Source organism: Pezoporus occidentalis, unplaced genomic scaffold, assembly GCF_034315485.1.
Source record: "Pezoporus occidentalis ecotype Australia unplaced genomic scaffold, CSIRO_AGI_Poc_V1 ctg11, whole genome shotgun sequence".
NCBI lineage: Eukaryota > Metazoa > Chordata > Aves > Psittaciformes > Psittacidae > Pezoporus > Pezoporus occidentalis.
The window spans coordinates 5,686,132-5,702,237 of record NW_026912886.1 but is presented as its reverse complement, the minus strand read 5'-3'; positions in this window follow the sequence as shown (position 1 = coordinate 5,702,237).

Sequence of the window (16,106 nt, the reverse complement as noted above, 5' to 3'; positions counted from 1 at the left end):
TGAGCTGGGGCTCTCTGGGAGCAGTTTAAGGCAGATGCATTGCGTGCTGCAGGGCTCAACTCGGAGCAAACACAGTTTTTTTTCAGTAGGCTGTGATGGTAAAATTTAAAGACTGTACAGCTTTCAGAAGTTATTAGAGGGTTTAGGTAAATTGGCTTTTGAAAGCCTTTGGGGTCCAGCTTTTAGATGTTCCTTACATCAGGTTGTGTAAGTGTTTCAAAAACTGGTAAGCTTTAAAATGAATGGAAGCCTGAAATAGATGGGGAAAAAATCCCACGTATTTTTGGAAGCAGAGAAGTGGCAGAACTCTTGGCAGGTGGTTAATCCGGCAGAGGGGCTTTGTTGGGTGAAGCTGTGGCGGGCTGAACCTGCAGTGCTTGCAGGCACTGCCTGTCCATGAGCCATGCAGGGCCACGAGGGGGAAACATGCAGATGGTGTGAGGGGACCGACGGCACAGGTCATACACACTTGTAGTGTGTATCATGTCTTGGCCTTGTACACAGGGGCTCATTGCAGCTGTGAGTCTGAGGGAAGCAGGAGGTTATTTCTCACTCTTTGGGAGATGTGGCCATTAATGAAGAGTGGGCTCACAAAGGAGAAAACCCAAGCACGCCCTGCCTTTCTATAAACACGCACTAATTACTCAGAAGTACACGAGCTGCCTGCCAGAAGGATGTGTTCTTCAGGATGTGATTCCAGATGGTTCTTTCTAAACCGTATAAATATATGTATTTTAAAGCTGGTAACAAAACAGACTGTAAAATAAACTGAACACTCGCATTAAAAACCCCCCACATTTATGACACACACCAGTGTGATTCAGGCTGAGAAGTCATTTGGATTCACAGCAACACAGACGGGCTTCCCCCCTCTGATGTGACCAAGCTGCTGTGCTGGGGCATTTGTGTGGACACTCCTCGTGCCCACTGTCCCCTGTGGACCTGCCACCAGCGTGTCCTCCCTGGTTAGTCATTTGTTTATTGCTCCATCTCGACGGCTGAGCTTTCTGCTGTATTTCTGCTCTTGCAAGGCATGGCCACGCTTTTCTACATAGGAAATATTTGGCTGTTGCGCACGTTGGGGTCTGTGAAGTGTTTTTCAGACAAGGTGCAATGTCACCCTGCTCTGAGGTATCAGTTTATGGGAAAGATCCTTGGAGTGTGTGGCTGTTGGTAGCATTGGGGTTTAGCCTCCCTGTGTGTGAAGCCTCCCTGAGGCTCAGGTTGTGAGTTTAGGGCTGTGGTGTGACATGGCAGGGGGGCCTGATGTTGGATGGATGGGAGCATAGCTTATACATCCTATGAAGAGTTTACCAAAATGTTTAGAAAGTAGGGAAATGTTTGTTGAAATATGCAGAATAGCAAACCTCTAATGCCAAAGCCCTGCAGTACAAAATACTGAGTGCTTTGGTTCTTGGGTTGTTCAGCATGAAACACCAGTGGGTTTAGACTCATAGAACCTAAACCTGTTTAGGCTTGGATGTGGACCTCCATGCTCTGGGACAGGATAAACTTGGCGTAAGCCTTCCTGACAGACTTTAACCTGTAAATTCCCGGTGATGATTGCGCTATGTACCTCACTCCAGTTTCCCAAAGGTTTCTGGGTCTCAGCTCACCTTTTGCTGCAGCTTCAATCAGGACATTTTCTACTCCTAACAGGCAAGGGCAAGCTGCTGATTTCATTGGTGCTTTTTGAGCTTTTTTCTCAATATGGCAGTGTCTGTCTCATTCAGCTGTGGGCCACCAAGCTCTTGCCAGATCCCATTTGCTTGGACTTCTGAACTTCTATTCCTGCCTCTGGGGAAAAAAACCCAACCAAACCATGTCTTAAGGCCTTACAACGTAAGGTCTGTTGTCTGTCTGTCTGTATGTGGGGAGTCTGTTTGGTGGAGACGAAGTAAGGCTGCACAGTGCATGAGGTCATTTGGAGGTGGCAGGTGAAATATCTGTGCTTTGGTGTGACCCCTGATAATGTATTGGCAGAGCTTCGATGTGAAAAGCTGGGATTGCTGCTTCGGGCTGGCTGTTACTAGTCCGTGTCGCCGTGCATCAGTTTTAGGGTGTCAGAAGGGAACAGGGCAGATTAGGAAAGAGCAGCACACCTAATTCTTGTCTTTGGGCAGCTTTTTGGTCCTTGTGACCGGTTTCCATGGCAGGAAAATACGCAGCTTTGGTTAAACCTGTTACGTGTGACTTTGTTGTTGTGCTCTGAAACGGTTCCTCTCTTTCACAGCAGTGTCGAGCAGTGCAAAATCTGCTGTTGCCAGATAGCGAGTGGGTGTTGTGCCAGTGTTTGTGCAGAGAGGAGCTGCTCCAGCAGCCGAAGGGCAGCTGGCAGCTCTCCCGCCTCGTCATGCGTGTTGCCGTGCTCTGATTCACTGCACAGGATCATCTGCTGGTCCGGGGTGTTCTTGTGTCCCCTCGGCTTGATCAGGGCTAGAAAATGAGATTGCCTCTGCGTGCACGTGGGAGGTGGGAGTTTGTGTACTATTAATGCTGAATTTGAGGGGAATTTGTGTGTTGCGCCGAAGATCCCAGCAAATCCTGTGATTCCTCTTGTCCAAAGCCAGGTGCCTTTGGGAACACACATGAAGCAGTGGTTTTTTTGCTGCCAGATCTACCAAGGTATACACAGGTGTATTTCCATGGAGTTCGGTGCGAGTATGGGGGCTTGTGGACCATACGTGCTCTTCCACTAGCAAAAGGAGTCTCATGATCAGTGCTGATCAAATCATCGTCTGTTCAGTTCTTTCCTCTTCCGAAAGTCTGCCGTCTGTACAACAAGAACAGTGGTGCACAGCCGCCACTTGGGGAAAGGTGCAGCAAGGAAGGGGTTTGGGTTCTATAGGAGGGGTGTCCCTGGGGAATGTTTGTAGTAAAGGCCTGGTGATTTCCCCACAGCTAACCCCAGGCACTACTTTCTGCAGTGGAGGGATGCTCATGTGAATGCCGTTCCTGTGCTGGATGTGGGCAGCCAGTTGTGTGCACCAGCCCTTTGAGCAGCCCTGAGGAAGTACCAGGGCAGCTGTGCAGCCTGTGTCTTGCCAGGGCACTTCCTGTGCTTCACTGATGCATTCCCCTCCTTTGCTTTGGGTCCTACTTCCCTACAGAAGTCAGTACTGTGGGTTTCTTTCTGCTTGTCGTGAATTCCAAATCCAAGTGTGTATTTAGCAATGGTTTTAATCTCTTTAAAACCATCATATCTGTTTCTGTTTTAAAGAGCAGCTCAACACTTTGTTGCTCTCCGACCTCCTTCCACTTCCCCAGCCCTCTGTTGCAGACCACTGAGGTGCAGAATCACTCTGTCTGCGACTGCTTTTAACTGATAATAGTTAATCACCACCTTTTGCAAACTGGCCTGCCATGTATCTTCTTTCTCTTGCTCTTCTGCTGGCCTGCTCTGTTCTCTTTCAGTTTGATTTATAGCTCTACACATGGGCATGTTAATGGAAAAACCTCGAAGGGACAGATTGTGTATGCTCAGACTGCCACTTCAGCAAAAGCATGCATTTAGCTGCTTGGATTTCCGTGTATGTACCACATTATGGCTCAGCAGAGCAAGTGGGGTGTGCATTTAATTTAGTAAATGTCTTTCCTAACCTGTCACAGTGCTGCTTGTTTTCACTAGAGCATATGCTCTGATGGGGGCTGTTGATTCAGCAGAAATAATGATAGCCAGTAGAGCTGATCAGATGCTGCAGAAACAGTTTATCACATAAATTATTCAGTGACTGTTGCTGTTCCTTATCACGTAATGTGTTTGACCACTCGATGGTTGGTGCACTCATGTGCAGCAGCTCTGCTGAGGGGGCTTTTCTGCTTCACTGACCTTTGGTGCAGGTACAAAGGCTTCCCGTGCTCCCCACAGGCGGTACGGGGGGGGAATGTGAGACCCTGGATGGTTGGTAAAGGCTTGAAGTGCTCCTGAAACAGTTCCCGGTTGGAGCCTTGTAAGTGGTGAAGCCATGGAGAGCCCCTGTGCATGTCAGAGATGTTACCGTTCACTTTGGCCACCAGTGCCAGTGGAAGGGGTCATTGAACGTGGTGCCTTCAGATAACCCATCCGGCTGTGCCCAGAGCTGGGCTTGCACAACCCCTGGGGCTGCTGGGGCCCTGGGATGACCTCCAGCAGAAGGCAGGGGGTTCACCGGTGGTTTGGGTGTCTGCCCGTGCTGCAGCGTAGGGCTCACACAGCTCTGCCACCACCGGACCACTTCATGAGCCCTCATGCACTGCAGTTGTGCGTTCTTGCCCCTTGCCGCGGGGGCTGCAGGAAGCAGGAAGTTTAGGTTCAAAGTGTGTGGCAGGTCTTTTGTTTGGGTGAAGACATTGTGTGTCTCGTGGTTTTCTACGTGAAGTTTGTTTGCTGCCGGATGTGACACATTTGTGCTTGTGTCAGGGCTTGTGGGGGTTGTGTTTTTTCCTGTTTCCTGGGCCAGGTAAGTTTCTTAATGCTTAAGTTGATTAGATGAGTATGACACTGATAAATGGATTATCTGTCAGATACTGAGGGCGCTGTGTAAAACTGAGGTTGAGAAAGATCTTTTGTTATCTTCCACCTGTGGTTGTCCCTGTCACCTGCCCAGTTTGACATAGTCTTCCCATGGGAGCAGCCTTTTCTCTTCCCCAGTGCTGGATTCAGTTTGCTGGAGCATCAAAACACCTTCTGATGCTGGTGGGTGGCTTGGGTGTTGATCTTGTTGCAGGTGGACAGTAGCAGGGATGGGTACATTGGGAATGCCAGGGAGACCCCTGGAATTTGTTTTTTTTTTCCCATAGGACTCTGTTGAATTGCATTTGGAATAGCTGGTTCATCCCTCTGCTGGCAGTGCTTTTACCGTGTGAATGTCTGTGGTGAAAACCCCAGCTTCCCCTTCAGAAGCGATAGATCAGGCCTGCCAGTCTCTCCAGGATGATAACTGGCCTGTGCAATGTCAATTTGCATTGCAGATGTGGTTTCCGCACAAGCCAGGTGCTGACGGGTTGTTCTCCACAGGCATCCCTCAGTCCCCACACACCTCCTTGTCTCTGGTGCACTACCTTGTCCCTCAAGCACTACAGCTGGAGCACTTTAACCCAGCACTTGGGATGGTGAGTGGCCAAAGCAGGTGGTTAACCCCTGCTCCGCCAGCCCAGCACTGTTCCCTTGGCATTGAGGTGCCTCCTGGAAATGTTGGTTTCTGTGGTATTTTAGATACATCCCCACTTGCATCCGTTTGAAATGGTCATTAAGGACATGTGGTCCCCTTGAATAAAGGTTGTGGTGAGCAGGGGATGTGAAGCTGTGATCCTGGCCATGCTCCAGGATGCTGTCATTAGTGTGTGGAGCTCAGAAGGCACCACTGATGGGATCACCTCCCATAATGCTGTTCTTTCCCATGGTCGCCTCTTTCCCATGGAAGAGGAGGGGAGAGGAGGCTCCCCTTGAAGCGGTTCGGGATGTGCTGTGGCCTCAAGGCTCTGCTCCAGTGCCTGGCTTGGGAGGGCTGTCAGGGGTCAGCACTGTGCTGCCGGTGTGGTGGTTACTGTGGAGCTGTGTGAAGGACAGGGCTGCTCCTGCGGTGGGTGCAGCTCCATGGTGTGGGAACGTTCGTGGCAGTGTTCCCCTCTCCACCCTTGGCTTCTCGTCCCGGCCCCTGGAACTGAGTGAACCTCTCCTGGAGGTGAGGCAGCTGTGCGTGGGACTCTGTGCTGCACAGGTCTGCCCTCAAACACAGACCTGATCTTACCCTTCTGGGTTTTAATAGGATTAATGTAAAAACCTAGATCTGTTCCTTGGTTCGGGAAGCCCCAGGGAAAGTTCTGTCACTGGCAGCCCCAGGGGCAGCTTGGTGTGAGGAGAGAAGGAGATGTCAGCCACTTCTGCTGCCCAAGTGGGGTGAACTCCACCTTGCTGCAGAATCAGGCAGGATTTTCATCTACTCGGTGATTCATCATCCGCATGTGGACCTCGTGGTAAGTGGACCTCACAGTGAGAGTGTCTTGGCAGTTTGTGCTGCTCACACCACGTCGTGCACCCAGAATTCAGCAAACTGCTTGGAGAAGGAAGGATTTAAAAGCCACAAGCCAAGAGCTGAATGTCTTCTAATGCTACCTCAGTGCCCATAGCCACCACCCACCACATGCCTCTTAGCTCTCAGTGTGGTGGAATTCAGCCTGCTCTTAATGCATTGATGTGTGTAGGGAGAGCACGGGGGAACTGCAGCCTGTGAGAGTATTTCCTGTAGCAAGCTGTGCCTCAAGGTGCAGCCCAGAGCCACGCTTTCTTTAGCAACAAAGCCTTCTGACAAAACAAACCAAAGCCAGACTAAACTATTCCTGCTCCAACAGCCGCTTTGCTGACAGACCCACCCGTGGGGCTGCAGTGTTAGTGGGAGCACTGAAATAATGAATTTGGAGCTGGGCTTCAGTTGTGGACTGTGCGTCCCTCAGCATCTGATAACATTGTGAAGGAGCAGAGAGCGTTACTGGTCTCCCAAGTGAGTCTGAGGAATCTGCCTCCACCCTGTCATGGTTTAAACCCAGTCAGGTAACTCGTTCACTCACTCCCCCCCTTCTTTCCCTCCCCCTACTCCCGGAGGGACAGAGAGGAGAATCGAAAAGAATGCAACTCCCACGGGTTGAGAGAAGAACAGTTTAGTAACTAAGGTATAACACAAATCACTGCTGCTACCACCAATAATAATAATGATAAGAGAAATAACAAGAGAAGAGAATACAACACCTCAGCACTAGCCAACCGATAACTCACCCCCTCAGCCCGACCAAGCACCGACCGATACCTTCTCCAACCCCGCAGTCCCCCAGCCCTTCCGGCTCACTCCCAGTTACCTCCTGGGCATGACGTGCTGTGGTATGGAATACCTCTTTGGTCAGTTTGGGTCAGGTGTCCTGTCTCTGCTTCCTCCTGGCTCCCCTCCTCCCTGGCAGAGCATGAGGCTCACAAAGTCCTTGGCCAAACCAAAACATCCTTGTTATCAGCTCTGTTCCCGAGCTGAAAGTCAAAACACTGCACTGCACCAGCTACCAAGGAGGAGAAACATGACTGCTACTGCTGAACCCAGGACACACCCTGGCACCAGGGAGGGGGTCAAGAGCAGGCACTGTATCTTTGGCAAAGGCTCCTTTATGGTTTGCATTTGCTGCTGAGAGGAATCGCCTGAAATGGCCGATTCTGAGTGGTTCAGTTCGTTTGGTTTCCTTGTTCTCCCTCCAGCCTGTGGGGGTTCTGCAGTGCTGCTCAGGGATGCAGATCTGAGGCTCTTTAAATACTGCTTATTTTTGCAGTTTATCACAGTCTTCCTTGATCTTTCCTCCTGCTGGTGAAGTGATGCTTAAATGTCTGTCACGTTGCAAGCATGCAAGTTAATCAGTTAGAGTCAATTTGTTGTTAATAGCTGAGGAGGCCATGCTGGACAGCCGCAGCATCCTCAGGGCAGCAGTACTAACTGTGCTGGCCATGCTACAGCTGGAGAAACCCCTCTAAAAGCCAGCTGTGACACCAGTCTATGCTTGAGTGGCGAATGAGGCAGGTAAGCTTAGATGGGCACCATGGGGGTTCATGGGGGCTGGAGCTGATGCCGTGCTTCCTCTGTTGGATGTTTTGGAGCTGTTGTTGAACTTCCCCCTTTGCAACGCAGTCTTGCCCCATCCTGCAGTGCCAGGTCTCCCTCTCTGAGAGCAGCAGCACGTGCTGAGGGCAGTAGTTACAGCAGGGATTCTCCTTTGGTTCTGCTGGCTTCTCACACAGCCTTCATGTTAGGGTGGCTCAGACAGACCCAAAGGCTGCCTGAGAGCAAACGTTTGGGACAAAGCATGGTGCATGGAGTGGAGCAGCACACTGCCAGTAATGGATGTGCTGTGGTGGGTAAAACACCTGCTGCCCTGGGGCTGTTTGAGGAAGGACGGTGCTAGAACCTGGGCTGCCTTCCCACAAACCTTCCTGCTGCACGGATGTGCCAGGTGAGCCGGTGCGGGGACTCCCGAGCAGGAGCTCTTGAGAAACCGTGCTGGAGAAGGGGGCTGCTTGCAAGACTGTAGTTTACAGGGCAAGGTGTGAAGCACGTAGGCAGATCTCACTGCAGACACCCAAAGTCACGCTCCAGGAGTTATGTTGTTGTTCTACTTGCGATTCACTTCCAAGATGTTCCTCTGACCAGGGAGTTATTTTTGTTTCATTTTGGAAGCTGAATGAATCTTTCTCTCATGAGAATGTTCTGTACTAGGCAGAAAGGAACTGACACTAACGTGGGCAGTGCCGGTCTCTTCATTGTCATGGCAAAGGGTCTCATGTGGCAAGAAAATAAGATGAAATCTGCTGCCTTTTCCATCATTAACTCCAGCAATAGGTGCAGCATCCACCCAGCACTGTGAGTCCTGGCATTCGTTCTGAGAAGAGCAGTGACACTGCGAGGCCATGCCAGATGGGTTATGCACAGGTAACCAAACCCAGCAGCAGTAAGGGGAAACTGGCTCGAACATGAGAAGGTCACGTTGCATTGCTTCTCTGGTTTCCCAAGCTAAGGCTCGCTGTGTGTCCCCGAAAGACCTAGGTAAAGCTAAAATTAAGTCAGTCGGATAAATATTTATAGTAGATATGTTGGGATACAATCCTCAAGCGGCCTGATTGCTCTCTCTATGCTCCAAAATGTACTAAAGGGGAAATAATAATGCTATAAATACAGTCCTGTTTAGCTAGCTCATTACCTTAGGGGTGTTTATGGTCGTTCTCTGGGGAATTAAAGCTGCAGCAGTGAAAAAATGAACAGGGAACTGAAAAACCAGTAGAGAGTGATCCCTTTGCCAGTGATGCTTTGGTTGCGAGGCTCTGCTTACACAATGATTCATCATTACAGTAGCAATCAGGTTTAAAGTCCTTGTATGTACAAGTCATGGCAGCAACCACTGCAGTGTTTGCACAGGCTGGTCAGACCATTTTGTTGCAAGCTTCTTTGGAGAAGCCTCAGCCATCAGCTCTTTGGTTTGTTTGTGGTGGGGTTTTTTGGTTTGGTTTTCCTTACTTCAGGAAATAGAACAGTGCACAAGACTTTGAGGATTCAGACAAAAATAATAAAATTATTGTTATTTTTCAGTTGTTTTCCACACCAATTTACTTTGCCATCTTCCAAAGTATTTCGTATCTGGCAAAGTGCAGCCTTCTGTAGTGAATGAGTTTCTTTGGTTTGATTTTGCTCTTTCCCTTTATAGGAGCAAAGCTCGGTGCGCTGCTGAGTACGTGGTTCCCCTGAAACAGCCCGCTCCAATTCCTGCAATGAAGTGGGTAGAGTTTGCAGGAATTGAAAGCACAGAAAGGAAAAGGACCTGACTTTCACCAACCCACGATCCCAACTTCTGTGGGAAGAGCTCCGAGGTTAATGTGCTGCTCCCTTGACCAAGAGGTTCCTGGTATGTGAGCGTCTTGCTGGGAAACGCTTGGTGTTCAGTTTGTCCGCTGAACCCCTTGGACGAAGGGAGGCTGGCTCCCAGGGTCAGGAATGTGGGGGTGTGCCTCCTGCCCGCAGCTCCACAAGCCTTTCTGCTTGCGTATTGGGAAGCGCTCTCCAGAGCAGTCATGAGGGAGCTGTGCTTGCCTTGTTTTCCAAGGGGGAAGCCAGCGTTCATACAGGGACTCTTTATCCATCCTTTTTCCTATCTGGTAACCTGAGCCCAGGTTATCTCCTTAATGCCATTGAGTCTGTTCCTCTTAAACCTCAGCAACCTTGCTGCTCCAATTCCTATTTCTCTACAGTTAATTCTGAAATGAAGTTTCTGCAGCATCACAGCCTTTATAGCAGCGTAGCAGTTTGGGATAAGCATGCACTGTTTATCCTACGCATGGCACCAATACCAGAATAAATCTGTCTAGCTGGTCCATGTCTTCATTTACTCTATGCAGACGGTACATCAGATATATTTAGGGTCATGACTATCTTTAGTTCTGAAACATCTGACAGCCAAAAGGCCTGGGTTGTGGGCACTTTTGCTTCTGTCAGCAGCGAGCTGAAACTTTCTCCTTTCTCCTCATTGGCGTTTGGGCTATAGAAAGAGCAAAGAATTGATTCTGCTTGAATTTATGCCATCAGTGTGTTGTTGATTTTCAGCTTCTCTGTGACCACAGCAGTCCTGGAAGAGATGGATAAAAAGTCTTTCCTTTGCTGAATGTAGTAGCAATGATGTGGAATAAGTAAGTGTACAGAGTGTGCTTTGAGCTGTGTTCTGGCCTAGCGATCCCTGGGGTCTTCAACCAGTGCATCTGAGTATGCATCGCCCTGTGATTGTCAGCATGACGGAGGAGTGCCCTGTAGCAGGGACCAACTGACTTTGCCCTCACCCAGAAAGAGAATTTAATTTCTCTATTTCACACCACGTTTGACACTAGTTTCATGTAGTTTCATAGCTCATCTTTGCACCACACTTCCTGCACCCTTTCCTTTGACCTGGGTTTCCGATCTTTCTCTTGTAGTTGTGCATTGTTGTGCTCATTGGGTGGCTGCAGCCACTCCCCAAACAGCTGCCAAGCTCTGGAAACTTTATCCCAGATCAGCCGGCACCATGTGGTGGGGCTAGTCTATGCTGGGACAAAATCCACCTTATTTCTCTTTTTTTTGCCCTTCCTTGGCTCCAGGTGGATAGTTGAAAATAGCCTTGTTAAACAGACCTCCCACAGAAGCCTGTGTGAGTCTGGCAAACACTCGAGATTGAGTAAGTGCTTCATGATTTGGTTTTGACTTAATAGTTCATCTCAGCATTTGAAAAAAAACAAACCAAAACAAAAGGCCTGCTCCTTCTTACTGAAGAGCTTTCTACTTTGTGCTTGATGACTGCATTTATCTGATCGTGTACAAGATGACTGATTTTCATGTGATTGCCTTCTAATGTCAAGCCATAAAGCAGCCTCCCCAGAAGACCTTACCCAGCACTGTCTGCCAGCTGCAGCAAACAGTGATTTCTTGCAAATAATGAAATCCCTGGGGAGCATTGATAGCTGGGTTGTTAATATCACATTTAGATAAGAAGGAGGAACTGTAGGTGATGTGGGAGAGTTACTTTGAAGTATCTGCTGTCTCTCTAAAGCACTTTCTAACTGAGGGCAGATGTCTATCAAACCTTCCTCTTGCCAATTAAATTTAGCGCTGAGATTGCTGCTAATGCAGAGCTTCTGGAGGTCCATCCCTACATGAGCACAGCTTGTTGGTTTTCCGGACTGGTGCAGGCTAAGGTGTGATCAGTCATGTTCAAAGTACCCCAGGCCTGGCCTCCTCTCCCCACTCTGGCTGCCTTTAACTGCAGGTATCAAGCTGTTGTGTTTCAGAAGAGCTGAACACCCACAGGTTCTGCCCCAGCTAATGAGAGCGCAGTGAGAGCTCAGCAATCATGGAAATCAAGCCTTCAATTGCACTCTTGGGGGTGAAAGGAGATGGCTTGCCCTGCCATGAACCTTTAAAACCCTGGAAGTGCAGTGGAAGTGGTTTGTAATAGCAGGAATTCACTTGTTATTAAATTTCCCCTTGCTTGTGCTGTCACTGGTTCATCAGGGTTCCAGTGTGAGCCTTTGCTGCAAGGTGGCTGGTGCTCAGGCTGGGGAAAAGCAGCTCAGTGCTTCAGGGTTCTTGGTCGTACCATGGTTCTGAGAAAAAGCTTCCTAACTCATTTCAGTAGAGATGGGGTGACAGATATTTATTAGCTTGATTACCAGCTTGTTTCCTTCTGGGGTGTATGCTGTGCATAAAGAACAGCAACTGTATTATTCTTAGGAGAGTAAGTTTAAAGAAAATACATAGGAAAGAGGGATTGACAGTATAAAACACCAACAGGTAACAGTCTTGCACTGGCAGGGAGAAGAAAACTGTTTTAATGGGTTTTCCTGATTACTGAGGAAATAGCAAATACCCTGTTTTGCTGTTTCATATATCAAACATACAAGGGCACAGATCTGGAAGGCAGAGGACTACTGGCGTTCTCCTGCCTCACCTGTGTCTTGTGCTGCCAGGAATAGTGCTCGCTGCTCCTGCAGCCGTGTCCAGCACACGTCCCCTCCTGCTCAGCACCGCCCCTGGGGCCTGACTCTGATGGATCGAGCGGCTGCAGCTGCACAGGGTCACCTCCAGCCATCCCTTGGGCTTCTCAAGGCAGCAGGGGACAAGTGTCTGCACCCTGGGGACTTCAGTTCCTGGTCTTGGTGCAAACCTGTCTTTGGCGCAGCAGGCTGCTGAACTGGGAACTGAGCTGACCCAGATGCAGACCCAGGAGTGGCGTTTTCCAGGAGGGATTAAGGAGGGTAAAGTGTCTTTGCACGCCTGCAGGCAGCTTGGCTGGAGCCCAGGGTCAGGATGCTCTCCCTTGCTTCTGGCTCCTGCTGCTGCACTTCCTGGTCTTGAGTTTTCCTGTAACTTGTTTCTGCTGACTATTTTTGGTCTCTACCTCCTGCCGCAATCCTGCTGCATCCTGGCTGTTTGCTGCAGGGGGTCCCCTCACCGAACCACTGCGGGACATCACGGGAGTTGTTCCTCCATCAGGAGTCTGTCACGGTGCTGTTTTGTGCAGTGTGAAGCAGGGCTGGCCTTTCTGCTCTGCCAGGCAGCACAGCATTGACTAGGAGCTGTTTCACAATTAAGCTCTAAGACAAGACGTGCAGTGTGTTTCTGGGTAACTGAAACATGCTGCAGGTGACCGTAGTTCTGAGGCAAAAGGATAAAGCTACCGCAGTGTAACACTTGCCTGCCTGAAGTGCCTCGCCAGGGCCTGCAGTAGGTTTATAATGATCATGCTTAATGCTGAGTACTTAACACTCTTCATCTTCAAAGCACCGGCAAACATTAACTAATTAATCGGCACAAGAGCCTAGTGAGGGAGGTGAGACCGGGGAGAGGATGTTAAAAGCAGAGCCGGTCCTCAGGGGAGAATTAAGTGGATACAATAGGTAGCATTTTATTGCATGGCCATTTTAGCAAATGGAAGGACCCGAAGTGCAGTGTGTGAGTTGGATGGGAGCCTTCCTTGTCTCTTACCCTGGCAGGGAGGAGCAGACCCCGATCCAGGAGGCTCCCCCCTGCCCAGAGCACTCGACCATCGCGGGCCATGCAGGGCTGCCTTCGCAGGCTGTCACTCCAGGGCTCTTTGTGCACATCAGAGGTAGGTTTTATAGGGCACATCTAAACATCAACGGGTCTGTCTGCAACAGGAGGCTGCAACCTCCATTGAAGTCTGTAGCTTTTCTCACACAGTAGACTTTCCTTAATGAGAAGAGCTGATACCTCCTGACTTTAGGAGTGACTTATGCATGACATCTTTGCTTGATGGAGAGGAAGGTAGAGCAGGACTGGTCTTCTTGGAAGAGGTGGGAGTACTGAGTTATTTATGGTTAAGTCTTTTGAACTATACCAGAATAACTCATTGCATCCCACCTGGGTTTTATCCTCTCCTGGAAATAAAAAGTTAAATGCACAGTTAGAAATCGTAGAATTGGTGGTTCTTTTGTTAGTTTGTCTTGAGTAAGTCTTGCTCTTATAAACTAGATAGGGTTAGGATGATGGTGGTGGTTTCAGAATTGCTTGTCCATTGAAAAGATGGAGAGGTGCTCCAGAGCCTTTCCAACAGGCAATGGATCCCTCTGGGAAATGGCAAAGCAGAGGCACTGGCTTTGGAGCCTTGTTCTGTGTCACGGTCACAAGTGGAAATCAAATAAGCTTCATAGGTGGAAATTAACTGCAAAGTAAAGTAGGGGATAACCCAATTTCTCGTGGTTTCTGTTTCTAGAGGAGAGGCAGCGAGGAGGGGTGTACCCAGGAGAGGACTTGGTGTTTCACAGCTGATCTTGCCAGTTGGTTTTGGTGCTGGAAGTTCCCGCATGTGCACAGTTATTAGTGAGTATTTACAGTTAACACGGAAGAGATGGCTCCTACAGTCAAATAAAATCACATTCTCTGCAGGTCCTTATTGTACCCAGCAATTAACAAGCACTTTGGCCCTGGGTCCTTCGTGGAGGTCAGACTTGCAGTTGGAGGGAAACACCAGCATGGTTTGTCCATGTGGTCATAGAAAGACCAAGGCTCTCATCTTGGAGTAGATCTAAGAGCTCTTGTGCTTTATGCACAAGCCCATCCCTGGAAGGACGTGCTGTTTCCTGATACTCCTTGGAAAACAGTTTCCTGCCTTGAGATAACAAGAAGTCGTTAACCTTAACTAGGATTTATTCAGACATCCTATTTGCTACCACTACCCATGTGGGAGTTGTGGGAATAGATGAGGCTGTTGATGTGCCAAATTCTTCCATGGGGCATTTCAAGCCAGAGTAGGAGGTCATGTTATTGAGGGAAGAGAGGAGGAAGAGGGGGAAGACAGAATGCAAAGTCTGTCCTTTCTTTCTTCTTTTCTTTCTTCCATTTGCGTGGATTTTCTGGACAGATTTTCCTGCTCTGACTCAACATTAGTAAGCCCCCGTTTCCCAGTGTGTAATTGTTCTCTGCTGATAGAGGAGGAAGGCGGCTGTCGTCATGTGCAGTTGGTGAAATGGCCTCTGACATTTCTGTTAACTTGTTTAAACAAATACATCTCAAAACCAGTTCTGTTTAAAAGAGCAGTGCACAGAGGTTAACTCTGTGTGTGCTAGCGAGTACTTGTATATGATGTGCTACTTTTTCATAGAGCTAGAGCTCCAGCTAATTTTGGGTTAGCAAGATGTAGCTTCATCGCCAATGAGCTAACACAGATGCACTTTCTGCTGCTGTGAAGTTTATCTTGCTCTTTAGATGAGTACAAGGAAAATATTCTGTTTGCCTATCCAGGCTTTCAGGTATTTTCCTAAGTGTGGCATTGTTTGTGAAACTGGTAACATTACATCATGATGATCTTTTCTGGTTTTGAAGAGGGCTACAACAGAGCTATTATGAATAAACAAGAATTGCCAAAGAAGCCTGTGACAGTGTTTTCACAGTGATCTCCTTCTGTCCTTCGTTACTGCAGGCACGTAGTCTGCTTTCTCCCAGCAAATTCATGGCATCCTTTGATTAATCCATTGGACTGCACATGTTTTAGTCTCATGTTCATGCATGTCTCAGAGGGTGAAAGCAGCTTAGTCTGTGAAGAAGCATCTGGAAATCATGGGGGATTTTAGGAGCTGTTTTCTGTCATTTCTGTTTCACTGACCAGTTCCAGCCTACCCAAGGGAGCCGCTGACACCTCTCCAGGACCACATAAAGCTCGTCTGTGAGGAACAATGGCTCTGCCAGAAACCCCCAGTTTTCCATGCTCCTGGAACAATGTGATGAGTTCCCAGATGACTGGCAAAAGGTTTTGAAGTGAAATAATGCCCAGGCTTGTTCTGCTTCCGACATCAACCCCCCGGTTCTCACTCATCAGATGTTTTGTGAGTTCAGAAGCCTGCGCTGTACCCCACGTGCAGCAGGTTTGCCGAGGGCTTTTGGAAAGTCCCTGACAAAGACCTTCCTTGGTGTGCTCAGATAGAGAAGCCTTTTGAAGACTGGGGCCGGAAGGGATTTTTAGGTTGTGTTGAGCTCAAGGGTAAAACCTTTAATCCACAAATCATACCTCGCTGAAGGAGGTTTTGCTTTGCAGAACTGGTCAAATGGCAGCTTGTCTGTGTTTGCGTTTCATAGAGATTAGGAAAAACACTGGCTTGTTTGAACCCTGGAAAGGGTTGTACAGAGGCTGACAAAAGGAAAGGCCTTCTCCCTCGGAGTGAGGAGCTACCAGACTCGGAGTTGCATTGTGTGATGGACAAAAAATGACCCACTTAAGAGTGTGAATTCAGCACATGAACTGGGAGCTGGGAAATGAAACAGCACAGAGAGCTGCTGGCCATAACTGGTGGTCCAAGAGGAGCTTCCTGGCCAGGTTTATGCTCGCTTTTGGACTGAGTGTTACTAATCACAGGAAGTCCCACTTGTATTTCCATTGACATTCCTGTCCTCACTCCTCCACCGTCAGGGGAAGCCCACACAGATGTGGGTAGCAGCTGTAAATACCCCAGTGCTTGAGATGCTGCGGGGAAACCTTCTGAAGCACATCTGGCAGCGCAGGTGTCCTTGGCCTCCCCTGAAACCACCAGTGTGAACCCAGTTTGCCAGTGGCTATGTGGCACGCTGAGT